Raw genomic sequence first — 13,294 nt, forward strand, 5'->3', positions numbered from 1 at the left:
CCCACTACAGATGTATGATCCTCCCACAACAGGTGAATGATCCTGTGACAAAATTTTTATCAAATTTAGATCCAACAAAAGGTCATCCATTTGAAATACAGGGAGCACCCCCAAAACAGACCACCCATTTTGCTCATCCCTGCCTATAGGCTAAAACACAATCCGGAATCCGGGTCTGGCAAAAGCTGGTCTAAAGAATCAAAATCCAGGACTGTTTCAACCAAGCAGACTGTGATGTGATTTGGAAAAGGAATGCCTCGGAGGAGAACATCTGTGACATACCGGGTTCAGTCATCTGTGTTTTTGACATGAGGAGGATGTCCCTACACTAACTACTACATCATGTCCAAACACGCTAACATGCACAGAGGGTAAATGGAAGCCTGTACTGTCACATATGTAGCCAGTGCCATCACGTGTCATCTGTAATGTGACGGGAGGCGTTGCGGAGTGCAAACAGGACAGCTATGACCTTCACAGGGTAATCACAGGCAAAGGGCCAGTACAAGGACGTTTTACACCGGCAATTCAATGAGTCAGGCATGAGAGGAATGTGGGTGGGACTTCAGGCAATAAAAAATACAGACACCCTGCTGCTCCCAGAGAATCTGGATTACATTCTTCTGAAACGTCATGGAAAGCCACACTGAGCCTCTGCGATGTGAGAACCTGTCCTGGTGTTTGATACAGTTGCATTTATTTCAATCCAGACATTACTTTGAGCTCATCCTTCCCCATGAGGATACCACTGGCCACCTGTCATGTCTACCACCCTGGACCTCCGTCATGTCTACCACCCTGGACCTCCGTCATGTCTACCACCCTGGACCTCCGTCATGTCTACCACCCTGGACCTCCGTCATGTCTACCACCCTGGACCTCCGTCATGTCTACCTCCGTCATGTCTACCACCCTGGACCTCCGTCATGTCTACCACCCTGGACCTCCGTCATGTCTACCACCCTGGACCTCCGTCATGTCTACTAACCCTGGACCTCCGTCATGTCTACCACCCTGGACCTCCGTCATGTCTACCACCCTGGACCTCCGTCATGTCTACTAACCCTGGACCTCCGTCATGTCTACCACCCTGGACCTCCGTCATGTCTACCACCCTGGACCTCCGTCATGTCTACTAACCCTGGACCTCCGTCATGTCTACCTCCGTCATGTCTACCACCCTGGACCTCCGTCATGTCTACTAACCCTGGACCTCCGTCATGTCTACCACCCTGGACCTCCGTCATGTCTACTAACCCTGGACCTCCGTCATGTCTACTAACCCTGGACCTCCGTCATGTCTACCACCCTGGACCTCCGTCATGTCTACCACCCTGGACCTCCGTCATGTCTACCACCCTGGACCTCCGTCATGTCTACTAACCCTGGACCTCCGTCATGTCTACTAACCCTGGACCTCCGTCATGTCTACCAACCCTGGACCTCCGTCATGTCTACCACCCTGGACCTCCGTCATGTCTACTAACCCTGGACCTCCGTCATGTCTACTAACCCTGGACCTCCGTCATGTCTACCACCCTGGACCTCCGTCATGTCTACCACCCTGGACCTCCGTCATGTCTACCACCCTGGACCTATTGCAGTTTGATACCGACCCAACAGAGCCACCGACATTGCCATTGGCTCCTGGAATACAGGAACAACCAATCTAAGACCTCATGTCCTCCTAAGTTTAAACAGGGCAGCAGACAAGGAACATTTAGAGAGTGCATTCCTTAGATTTACAGTGGAGAAAGAGAACTGACCCTACTCCCCCGGCACAATAGCACTGGACACAGGGCATCCCAGTGGCAATGAGAGCCCATCTGGCCAGACAACACCATAGTGCACCTGAAGCTAATCAGGAAAATATGAGGCCTGGTCCCGTGGTACAATTGTCTTTTACACAGTTGAAATGAGAGAATGCCTGCGCCACATCAACGGGCCGAGGCCGGTGTCTGTGGCCATGGCAACAGGGACATCGATGCAACCTGGGAATAACAGTTTATTATTCTGTTTAAATGTACACATTTAGCCTAGCTTATACAATTCTTAAACATCTCTCCACTAGCAGTGCATGGAAAGACTAAAATCAAGAATTCAATGCCCAGATAAAGCCCCATGACAATAGAGGCTCAAAACTTAGTTTTAAGAAAAGTTGACTCGAACGAAGGTGGGTAGAAATTATAACCACAAGAAGAAGCGAATGTGAATAGACATTTTAAGATTGGATGCAAAAATCAATTTAATGAGTTAAACATACTTTTGAATACATTTTTTCATGATTTAATACAAAAAAATCTTAAGCTGAAATATTTTGTATTAACCGTGCATTTATTTTTATTTTCTTATGTTTTTATTTTCTTACGGTCAATACATTGGAGCTTAATTTGGCTCCACAGATCTGAAATGATCCAAAAAAAAGGAATAGATGCTTTCTTTTCGTCAGTTGTTAGTGCTGATAATTTACTGACATTATTTGGAAAGAGGTGCATGTCCTCTCCAAAATGGAGGCAGAGATCTGTCTGACTTAGATAGCTACTATTCAAATTCCACGCTATCTTGCCCTGGTGAAGTGTTAGGCACCCAAATCAACTCTCAGCTAATGACTGTTTTTAATCTGGTAATTTTATTCTTAGCTTGCAGAAATGTCTCATGGTTCGAATATCACTCAGATCCATTAGGTTTCCGTCTATTAATATAAGGGCATTAGATAAAGTCTGGGTCTCTTTTAAAAAAATAAAAAAGTCACCTCCCATGATAGGCTGGAAATTAAATACGTAGTTAAGTTATAAGCACATAATTCATAATTGCAATCATTATCAAACCTCAAGCACCCATGAGATGAAAGCAATGGGTTTTGATGACATGGGGCTCATAGAGCTATACAGGACACAGCTATGTTCGCATAATGTTCGCTGGCCGGTTCTGGCTCCACAGCACTACTTCTAAAACCAATGGCCAAAAATCCTGGAATGCATCTTCAAGTGTTTAAAAGGCCGTATGGATGACCTAATTAAAATCAAGGATTCAAACTGGACTGTTTTCGTAGATCATCCCTTTCCCAAAAACAACAGATCGTCCCGTTCCCAAAAACAACAAATCATCCCTTTCCCTAAACAACATCCTAGATCATCCCTTTCCCAAAAACAACAGATCATCCCTTTCCCTAAACAACATCCTATATCATCCCTTTCCCAAAAACAACAGATCACCCCTCTCCCTAAACAACATCCTATATCATCCCTTTCCCAAAAACAACAGATCACCCCTCTCCCTAAACAACATCCTATATCATCCCTTTCCCAAAAACCACAGATCATCCCTTTCCCTAAACAACATCCTATATCATCCCTTTCCCAAGAACAACAGATCACCCCTCTCCCTAAACAACATCCTATATCATCCCTTTCCCAAAAAACCACAGATCATCCCTTTCCCTAAACAACATCCTATATCATCCCTTTCCCAAAAACAACAGATCACCCCTCTCCCTAAACAACATCCTATATCATCCCTTTCCCAAAAACAACAGATCACCCCTCTCCCTAAACAACAGCAAGCCGATTGTCCAACGGTCTTGCCACATCGTGTCACCATCTATCAGAATTTAGCTTGGACCTTGCACTTCGCTTCATCACAGATGACAGATTTAATATTCATCACAGCATCATGTATCAGAAGGTCGAACGGGCCTCATTAAAGTCCAGCAGATCACTTCCATTGTCCCTGCACACTTCACTTGGCGGCTAGAAGGATGGTTTGGGCCTGCGGAGTCAGGTTAAATTGTAGGCATGTATCATTTTCATCTCTCTTAGTCTAATACGAAGAAACTAAGACATTGTTAGATGGGTGAATGATAATGTGTAAAGCTAGTACAGGCTTACGCATTAAGACTCGAAACTGCGGTCGCTGCCAAAGGAGCTGAATAAAGGGTCTGAATACCTAATAACATTTCAGATTTCTTTTAGGAATTATACAATTTAGTCAATAACACAACCCAATTTGGAGAACGTGAAGAGGTCTGAAAACATTCAGAAGGCTCTGTAAACAGACAGATAGAGAGTAGAGAGATACATGAGGAGAAGGATGCCAACATTAACACGTCTGAGACTTTACTGTAGTGATGAGAGTCATAGATGTAAACCCCTAAAGGGGCGCTGCAGTAGAGACATGAAATATTCTCTCTGTAGAGAAGATCCTCCACTAATCTTCAAAATGCATCGAGGCAGGGGGAGGAGAGGTTGGGAGGAGAGGTTGGGGAGGAGAGGTTGGGGGGGGAGGTTGGGGAGGGAGGGAGGTGGGGGTTTACCGCATTGGCAAAGTGTAAAAACGCCTTCGATGTGTTCTAAAATACACGTTCCAAACTCAGCCGATATTCCCCACTGCTTGATTCTCCAATCCCAGAACAGATCAATTGGAAGAGCTGCCCCGTAAATGTCTCATTTCAACACGGCTGCCATGTTACTAGGTAAAATACCCACCCCCCCCACCACCACCACAAACACACACACACACACTCTCTGTTTTGATGCGCCTGCATGTCTGTTTGTGCGCGTGTGTGTGTGTGTTAGTGTGTGTGAATGCTCTGCAGTATTCCGATGCAGTTGGAGATATTATTAGAGACAGAGACAGATTGGATCCTTCGGCAAGATAGCCTCAGAGATCTCAGCTAGGGCGCGTGGGGTTCTCTGTTCTCTACCATCACCTCCACAGAACCACACCACTTGTCGTTCTTGCGGTTCTAAGTGTCGCCACTGTGGTTCATTTCAACACCAGTATACGTGTTGACCCCCATGTTGACCAGTAGATAAGACTGATCACATGTATACCAGAGGAGGGAGACCTCCACAATACATTAAGCCTGACCAGGACCTGCGTGAAGTTGGCCCCCCACCCAACGCAAAACATCGTCAAACTATGCTCAATCGTTTGTGCTCCGTTTGTGCTGTAAAAAGTTTGGTTTGTGCTGTTTCGGTTTTTTAGATATTAAAATAATATGTTTAGGTCACTCAGCCCCCCCACATGCTCCAAATTCACCCAAAATAGTCTTGTTCGTTTGTGCTTCGTTTGTGCCGGTAAAAGTTTTGTTTGTGCTGCATTGGGTTTTAAAATATTAGACATAAAATTATTGTCGATGACGTCACCAGCCCCCCCATATGCTCCAAATGAATGACCTCAGAATGACCTAAAAATATTATTTTAATATCTAAAAAACCGAAACAGCACAAAAACATTTTTTTACAGCACAAACCAGCACAAACGGAGCACAAACGATTGAGCATAGTGTGACGATGTTTTGCGTTGGGTGGGGGGCCAACTTCACGCAGGTCTGACCAGACCACCAAGATCATCATCCAAAATCATTTAGGCATCACAAACTGACTACTGGATCAGACATTTCAATACGCGTCTTTTGTTTATGCAGGCAGTTCAAACTAGTGTGGGTGACCCAGTTAAGTGGTGTGACCTTAACTCTGTGACACTGAAACCAAATTCTAGCGCTCTAGGTTAAAGCTCTACATGGTCTATTGTCAAGTTTAGGTATTCATTCTTGGCATGAAACAGCTGGAGATTTACTTATCCAATAGAATTCAGAGAGGGTTCTTCAATGGAGCTTCTTTAATATCAGGGGAGTGAAATCTGGTGTTCCTCAGGGCAGTTGTCTTGGGGTGTCATTTTTACAAATGTTTTGCCTCTTGTTTTATTAGAGGCTAAACTGACAATGTATTCTGATGATTCCAAAATACACATCTGCTACCACAACCAGAGTCTCAGAGAGCCTAAAGTCTTTGGTAATGATTACCAAGGTCATGGACTGGTGTGTTTTTGGTACATTGGATGGATTGGTGTGTTATCACATTGTTACACTGCCATTATAGAGTCCATCCGGACCTCCTCCATCACCCTCTGGTACGCTGCAGCCCCAAAGACAAGGCCAGGCTGCAATGCATCATCCGCTCAGCAGAGAGGGTGATTGGTTGCAATCTGCCATCTCTACATGACCTACACACTTCCAGGACAAGGAGGCGAACGGCAATAATTGGGGCCAATCCCTCTCACCCTGGATATGGACTATTCAGAGCTCTCCCCTCTGGCAGAAAGCTGAGGTCTATCAGGACCAAGACCTCTCGCCACAAGAACAGTTTCTATCCTAAAACAGTAGGTCTCATGAACATCCCCCCAGAACCAAATTGAATACACACACAACACTGAACTGGACAAATCTATAACCCCTCCCCACATAGACACAACCCTCAACTGGACAATATTTATTTTTGGTAATTTATTAATAACAAATAGTGTACTATATGTTTTTACAGTCTCCTATTTTTATGCTCAATCCACTGTTCTTGTTTTTATTTCCCTTTTTCCTTTTGTATATTTGTTGCACCAACAGCCAGAACAAATTCCTTGTTGTTGTGAAATTTACTTTGCAAATAAAACTCTAATTTTGAAACCAAAAAAATATTTAATTTCCAGTCATTTATGTTTGAATCATGCTATTACACCAGGTAAACCCCCCAGTTTGTTAAGACCCCTATAAGGCTCTGATAACAAGTAGTGTACTAGATAGGGTATAGGTTCCCATTTGGGATGCACGACTATGACCCTTTATCAGACCTTTATCAGACATAAATCAGGGATCTGAATTCTATAGAATGTGTTATCTCCTACAGTAATGTTGAATGTGTCATCTCCTACAGTAATGTTGAATGTGTCATCTCCTACAGTAATGTTGAACATGTCATCTACAGTAATGTTGAACATGTCATCTCCTACAGTAATGTTGAATGTGTCATCTCCTACAGTAATGTTGAACATGTCATCTCCTACAGTAATGTTGAATGTGTAATCTCCTACAGTAATGTTGAACATGTCATCTCCTACAGTAATGTTGAACTTGTCATCTCCTACAGTAATGTTGAACATGTCATCTCCTACAGTAATGTTCAACTTGTCATCTCCTACAGTAATGTTGAACATGTCATCTCCTACAGTAATGTTGAATGTGTCATCTCCTACAGTAATGTTGAACGTGTCATCTCCTACAGTAATGTTGAATGTGTCATCTCCTACAGTAATGTTGAACGTGTCATCTCCTACAGTAATGTTGAATGTGTCATCTCCTACAGTAATGCTGATTAACAATAATTTGCAGGAGAATCTACATGCAGTGGCAAGTCTCGGTCACATTAGGATTCCCCATCTGTACTGGGGGCATACGCAGCTACATGTGAACGATGAATTACCTGCTATAATTAATACCATTTCCGGGGTCCAAAGCCATAAAACCTGATTAAATACGAGGAAGAAAAGGTTAAACTGATCTTCTTTCATCTCCCCATGCGGTAATGTTTCGGCACGCATGCATGCACACACACATGTGCATGCGCACACACACACACACCCATACTGATGCCTGCTCGGATACACACTCCTGTATGGTAACCTTTCACACGGTAGCTGTCCGATGTAATCATTCAGTGCCTATAAAGGGCCGGCTTTGACAGGTTTCTTAAATACACAACGGAGTCCGCATATTGAATTCACCCCCCCCCCCCCCCACACACACACAAACCACTTTTCCAGGGGCACAAATACGTGGAAATCTATGCAAACCAGCAAGATCTGAATGCCCTATTGTCAATAACCTCCAGTTCGTTTTGGCGACAACCAAAGCATCCATCAATAACTTTGTGAAAGACAATGCAGACTAATTGGGGGGAAAGAAAAAGGTTTTTCGGGCAGCTCTATTGAATGCATGCAGGCGGACGTTTCCAAAGAAGGTGCAGTGGATATTTCTGAGGTACAGAAGATGAATCCTACGAAAGGGGATTTGGAGGGTGACTAACGTTCCTGCTCCAAAAGTGGATGAGCTTCCATTTCAACCTACTTCGATTCCCTGTGATGAGGGACGAGAGTGACAAGAGGCAGGAAGGATGAGCATAAAAGACTGAGCTGTTTCACAAGTGATCAAGATTGTTTCCCGAGTGGCCTCTGATTCCCTTGAGTCCCAAGTGTCCTGGTAGAATGTAGTGCACTAAAAGGGGTGTAGGGTGTCATTTAGATGAAAAACATCTCATCTTTTAGCAGATTGCACTTCTGTCATAGATATTTCCTCTTGTGAAGAGAAAAGACAAAGTCCGCATGCAGTTTTAATTACAGCAGTCTAAATGATGTCTGTCCTCCGTGCGAGTGAGTCATGTTTCATTTCACAGGAAAGAAGTCCAAACTGAATATATTCTCAATAAATAACAGCCCACAAGCATGGCAATTCAGGCTCTTCTCCACTTAGTTTGTCACTGCAGGGAATTCATATTAAAGCCATAAAGACCCATTCAAATCTTTGAGACATGCGGAAGGAAAAAGGAATGATTACGCGGATTGATGGGCAAATCTTTAAGGTTTGACACATTTGTTGTCAGGGCAAATCAAGTCTGACTAAGTGCAAAATCCAAACTTCAGAAGCCCCTGTAAAACTTGCTATCCCTACAACAACAACATAAAGATCGAATTTAAGACACCAGTACACTTAACTAGGTTTGTCTGGTCTAACGGCAAACCTCAATAACCAATGTATTTCTCCAGGCTCCAATAGAATGAAAGCAGTTACAATACAAACGTCTACAAGGTTGTTCCTTGACAACCACTGCCCACATGCCCACATGCACACACACGTGCCCACATGCATACACACATGCCCACATGCATACGCACATGCCCACATGCATACGCACATGCCCACATTCACACGCACATGCCCACATGCACACGCACATGCCCACACACGTGCCCACATGCACACACACGTGCCCACATGCATACGCACATGCCCACATGCATACGCACGTGCCCACATTCACACGCACGTGCCCACATGCACACGCACGTGCCCACATGCACACGCACGTGCCCACATGCACACGCACGTGCCCACATGCACACGCACGTGCCCACATGCACACGCACGTGCCCACATGCACACGCACGTGCCCACATGCACACGCACGTGCCCACATGCACACGCACGTGCCCACATGCACACGCACGTGCCCACATGCACACGCACGTGCCCACATGCACACGCACGTGCCCACATGCACACACACGTGCCCACATGCACACACACATGCCCACATGCACACGCACATGCCCACATGCACACACACATGCCCACATGCACATGCCCACATGCACACACACGTGCCCACATGCACACGCACATGCCCACATGCACACACACGTGCCCACATGCACACACACGTGCCCACATGCACACACACACACACACACACGCCCAGGATGTATTCACTTCTGGCACAATCAACATTATATCATTACATAATGTTGAATAGAGCCGATGTCTGACACCAACACGTGTGCTTGAATGGACCTATGATGCAAACAAATCTAACAGGTTGAACATTCACAACTTGTTCTGTGAATGTGTGTAAATGATTCACGGCTTCATTAAGAGTGAATAAGGGAGCAGCATATGGAGTTAGCGCAGATCCTGGAGAGATGAGTAAGTAACTGAGTGGGTGAGTGTGTTTCAAACCAAACTATATTATGGGTGAGAAAATGTCCCCAAACTGTGGTTAAATTAGAGAAATGTGACAAATACACACTTTTTCCTGACCCCATTTTGGAAAAGGGAATTTATGGTTTAATTTTCAGGTTTTGAGCAAAAGTTACAATTGGGAGTTGGTTTAGAATTAGGGTTGTGTTTAGTCTTTATGACAAGGTTATGTTTCGGCATCAATGTTTTGAAGTTCATGTTAGGATTAAGTTGAGATTAATGTTAAAGTTAGGATTAAGGTTTAGTGCTAGGATTAGTAAAAGTAGGACAGACAATGGAGTAATGGACAATGCAGTAATGGACAATGCAGTAATGGACAACGCAGTAATGGACAACGCAGTAATGGACAATGCAGTAATGGACAACGCAGTAATGGACAACGCAGTAATGGACAATGCAGTAATGGAGAATGCAGTAATGGACAACGCAGTAATAGACAATGCAGTAATGGACAACGCAGTAATGGAGAATGCAGTAATGGACAATGCAGTAATGGACAATGCAGTAATGGAGAATGCAGTAATGGAGAATGCAATAATGGAGAATGCAGTAATGGACAATGCAGTAATGGACAATGCAGTAATGGACAATGCAGTAATGGAGAAGTTGGATCTTCTGTTTATGCTAATGTAAAGACAATCCCATGAGGGAAAATCAGCCAAGCTTGCAAATCAGAAACCAAACTGAGTGGATTGTAATTACATGATTTATGCATGAGGTCTGCTGGTGTCATGTTATAGAGTATGTGTCAGTGTGTGTGTGAGTGTTTACGTGGTAATAAAGTGTTATTTTAGTGTGGGCCTGGCCTGAGTCTCACAGATTAGGTTCAATCACTGGAGTTCAGCTGAAGATCACTTATCGATCTGTTACACTACGCATTCAGAGACTGCCGACCTTCCACACACACACATACACACACACACACGAACACACACACACACACTATACAACCAGCTCCTCATGTGACAAAATTGTGTTTTGTTGGTGTTCACAATGTTTACATCTTAATATGTCATGGTGGTTTGCGAGGGGGCTGGTTGTATCTGATTGTATCGTCATAGCTGATTGTAACGTAGTAGCAGGTCGTAATATTGAAGTTGTCTTTAACGTCATAGGTAGGTTGTTACGTTGTCACTGGTTGTAATGTTGTAGCTGTTTGTAACGTGGTGGCAAGTTGTAATATTGTAACGTGGTGGCTGATTGTAACATTGTAGCTGGTTGTAACATGGTGGCTGATTGTAACATTGTAGGTGGTTGTAACATGGTGGCTGATTGTAACATTGTAGCTGGTTGTAACATCATAGCTGGTTGTAATGCAGTGGCTGGTTGTAACATCGCTGCTGGTTGTAACATGGTGGCTGATGCTCGGATCCAGTCTGAATCAGCCTGTCATGGCACAACTCCGTCCTTCTGTCTCCAGAACAAACAGCATTTGTTAATCGTAACTAGACATTGATGTTCTTGTTATTAATTCAGATATTTTATTTTCGGTTTCCTGAGGCCTTTTTTGTTTACTTGGCATTGATTTGTCAACTAATTCTGTCCCGTGCAGATCCACCTTGGTATAATATAACAGAACAGGGTTTTCTCAGGTTAAACATAATAACGTGTTCCATATTAAAGTCGGTCGCTATAACATTAAATGACAGATCATTAGGTAACATGTTGTGCTGTGAAGCGATAGATCATTAGAAGATAACATATTATGTTGTGAGGAGACAGATCATAAGATAACATGTCTTAAAAGCTAATTTCGTTGCACTGGCTAGCCTACCTGTAGAAAGAAACTGTTTTTTTGTCCAAGCCAAGGCACTGTACTTCCCTTAAAGTGGCACTGGATACCACTTTAGAGGAACTTCAGCACATTTTAAACACCAGCTTTAACTACAGGTCTCAGATTTGCATTAGTTAGCCAAGATTTTGCAGCTGAGTTAGTCACATTTTAGTTAGTTACTGTTGAGTTAATCACATTTTAGGTACAGTTGAATTAGTCACTGTTGAGTTAGTCACATTTTAGTTAGTTACAGTTGAGTTAGTCACATTTTAGTTACAGTTGAGTTAGTCTCTGCTGAGTTAGTCACATTTTAGTTACAGTTGAGTTAGTCTGCTGAGTTAGTCACATTTTGGTTACAGCTGAGTTAGTTTCTGCTGAGTTAGTCACATTTTAGTTACAGTTGAGTTAGTCTCTGCTGAGTTAGTCACATTTTGGTTACAGTTGAGTCAGTCTCTGCTGAGTTAGTCACATTCATTCATTCATCTTCTTCCGCTTCATCCGGGGCCGGGTCGCGGGGGCAGCAGTCTAAGCAGTGATGCCCAGACTTCCCTCTCCCCAGACACTTCCTCCAGCTCTACCGGGGGGACACCGAGGTGTTCCCAGGCCAGCCGGGAGACATAGTCCCTCCAGCGTGTCCTAGGTCTTCCCCGGGGTCTCCTCCCGGTGGGACGGGACCGGAACACCTTCCCAGGAAGGCGTTCCGGAGGCATCTGAAACAGATGCCCAAGCCACCTCAGCCGACCCCTCTCGATGTGGAGGAGCAGCGGCTCTACTCTGAGCTCCTCCCGGGTGACCGAGCTTCTCACCCTATCTCTAAGGGATCGCCCGGCCACCCTGCGGAGAAAGCTCATTTCGGCCGCCTGTATCCGGGATCTTGTCCTTTCGGTCATGACCCAAAGCTCATGACCATAGGTGAGAGTAGGAACGTAGATTGACCGGTAAATTGACAGACCGATACATCGACTGCATTACTGCAGAAGCTGCACCGATCCGTCTGTCAATCTCCCATTCCATCCTTCCCTCACTCGTGAACAAGACCCCTAGATACTTAAACTCCTCCACTTGAGGCAGGCACTCTCCACCAACATTTTAACACTTTTGAGTAGTGTTATTTCATGTTTTTGATGTCTTCACTGTTTTCCTATGATGTGTAATACAGGAAAAATAAATACCTTTCAATGAGTAGGTACACTGCCGATTTTGCAGGTTTTCCCACTTACAAAGCATGTACAAGTCTCATTGTATGATTTCTAAGTAATTAATTTGCATTCTATTGCATGACATAAGTATTTGATACATCAGAAAAGTAGAACTTAATATTTAGTACAGAAACCTTTGTTTGCAATTACAGAGATCATAGGTTTCCTGAAGTTCTTGACCAGGTTTGCACACACTGCAGCAGGGATTTTGGCCCACTCTTCCATACAGACCTTCTCCAGATCCTTCAGGTTTCGGGGCTGTCGCTGGGCAATACGGACTTTTAGCTTTCAGATTTTCTATTAGGTTCAGTTTTGGAGACTGGCTAGGCCACTCCAGGACCTTGAGATGCTTCTTATGGAGCCACTCCTTAGTTACCCTGGCTGTGTTGCTGCAGGATTTTAATCCATGACGGCGTAGTGTGTTACTAATGGTTCTTTGAGACTGTGGTCCCAGCTCTCTTCAGGTCATTGACCAGGTCCTGCCGTGTAGTTCTGGGTTGATCCCTCACCTTCCTCATGATCATTGATGCCCCACCAGGTGAGATCTTGCATGGAGCTCCAGACCAAGGGAGATTGACTGCCATCTTAAACTTCTTTCATTTTCTAATAATTGCGCCAACAGTTGTTGCCTTCTCACCAAGCTGCTTGCCTATTGTCCTGTAGCCCATCCCAGCCCTGTGCAGGTCTACAATTTTATCACTGATGTCCTTACACAGCTCTAATAAAAATTACAGACCT

At 44.3% G+C, this 13,294-nt stretch overlaps 1 protein-coding gene across 1 annotated transcript in view; it reads right to left on the minus strand.

Moving 5' to 3' along the window:
* oprl1 (opiate receptor-like 1) overlaps window positions 1-13,294 on the minus strand; it is a 45,093-nt gene that overhangs the window by 12,687 nt on the left and 19,112 nt on the right. The window lies entirely within an intron of this gene.

Source organism: Esox lucius, chromosome 12, assembly GCF_011004845.1.
Source record: "Esox lucius isolate fEsoLuc1 chromosome 12, fEsoLuc1.pri, whole genome shotgun sequence".
Classification (NCBI taxonomy): Eukaryota; Metazoa; Chordata; class Actinopteri; order Esociformes; family Esocidae; genus Esox; species Esox lucius.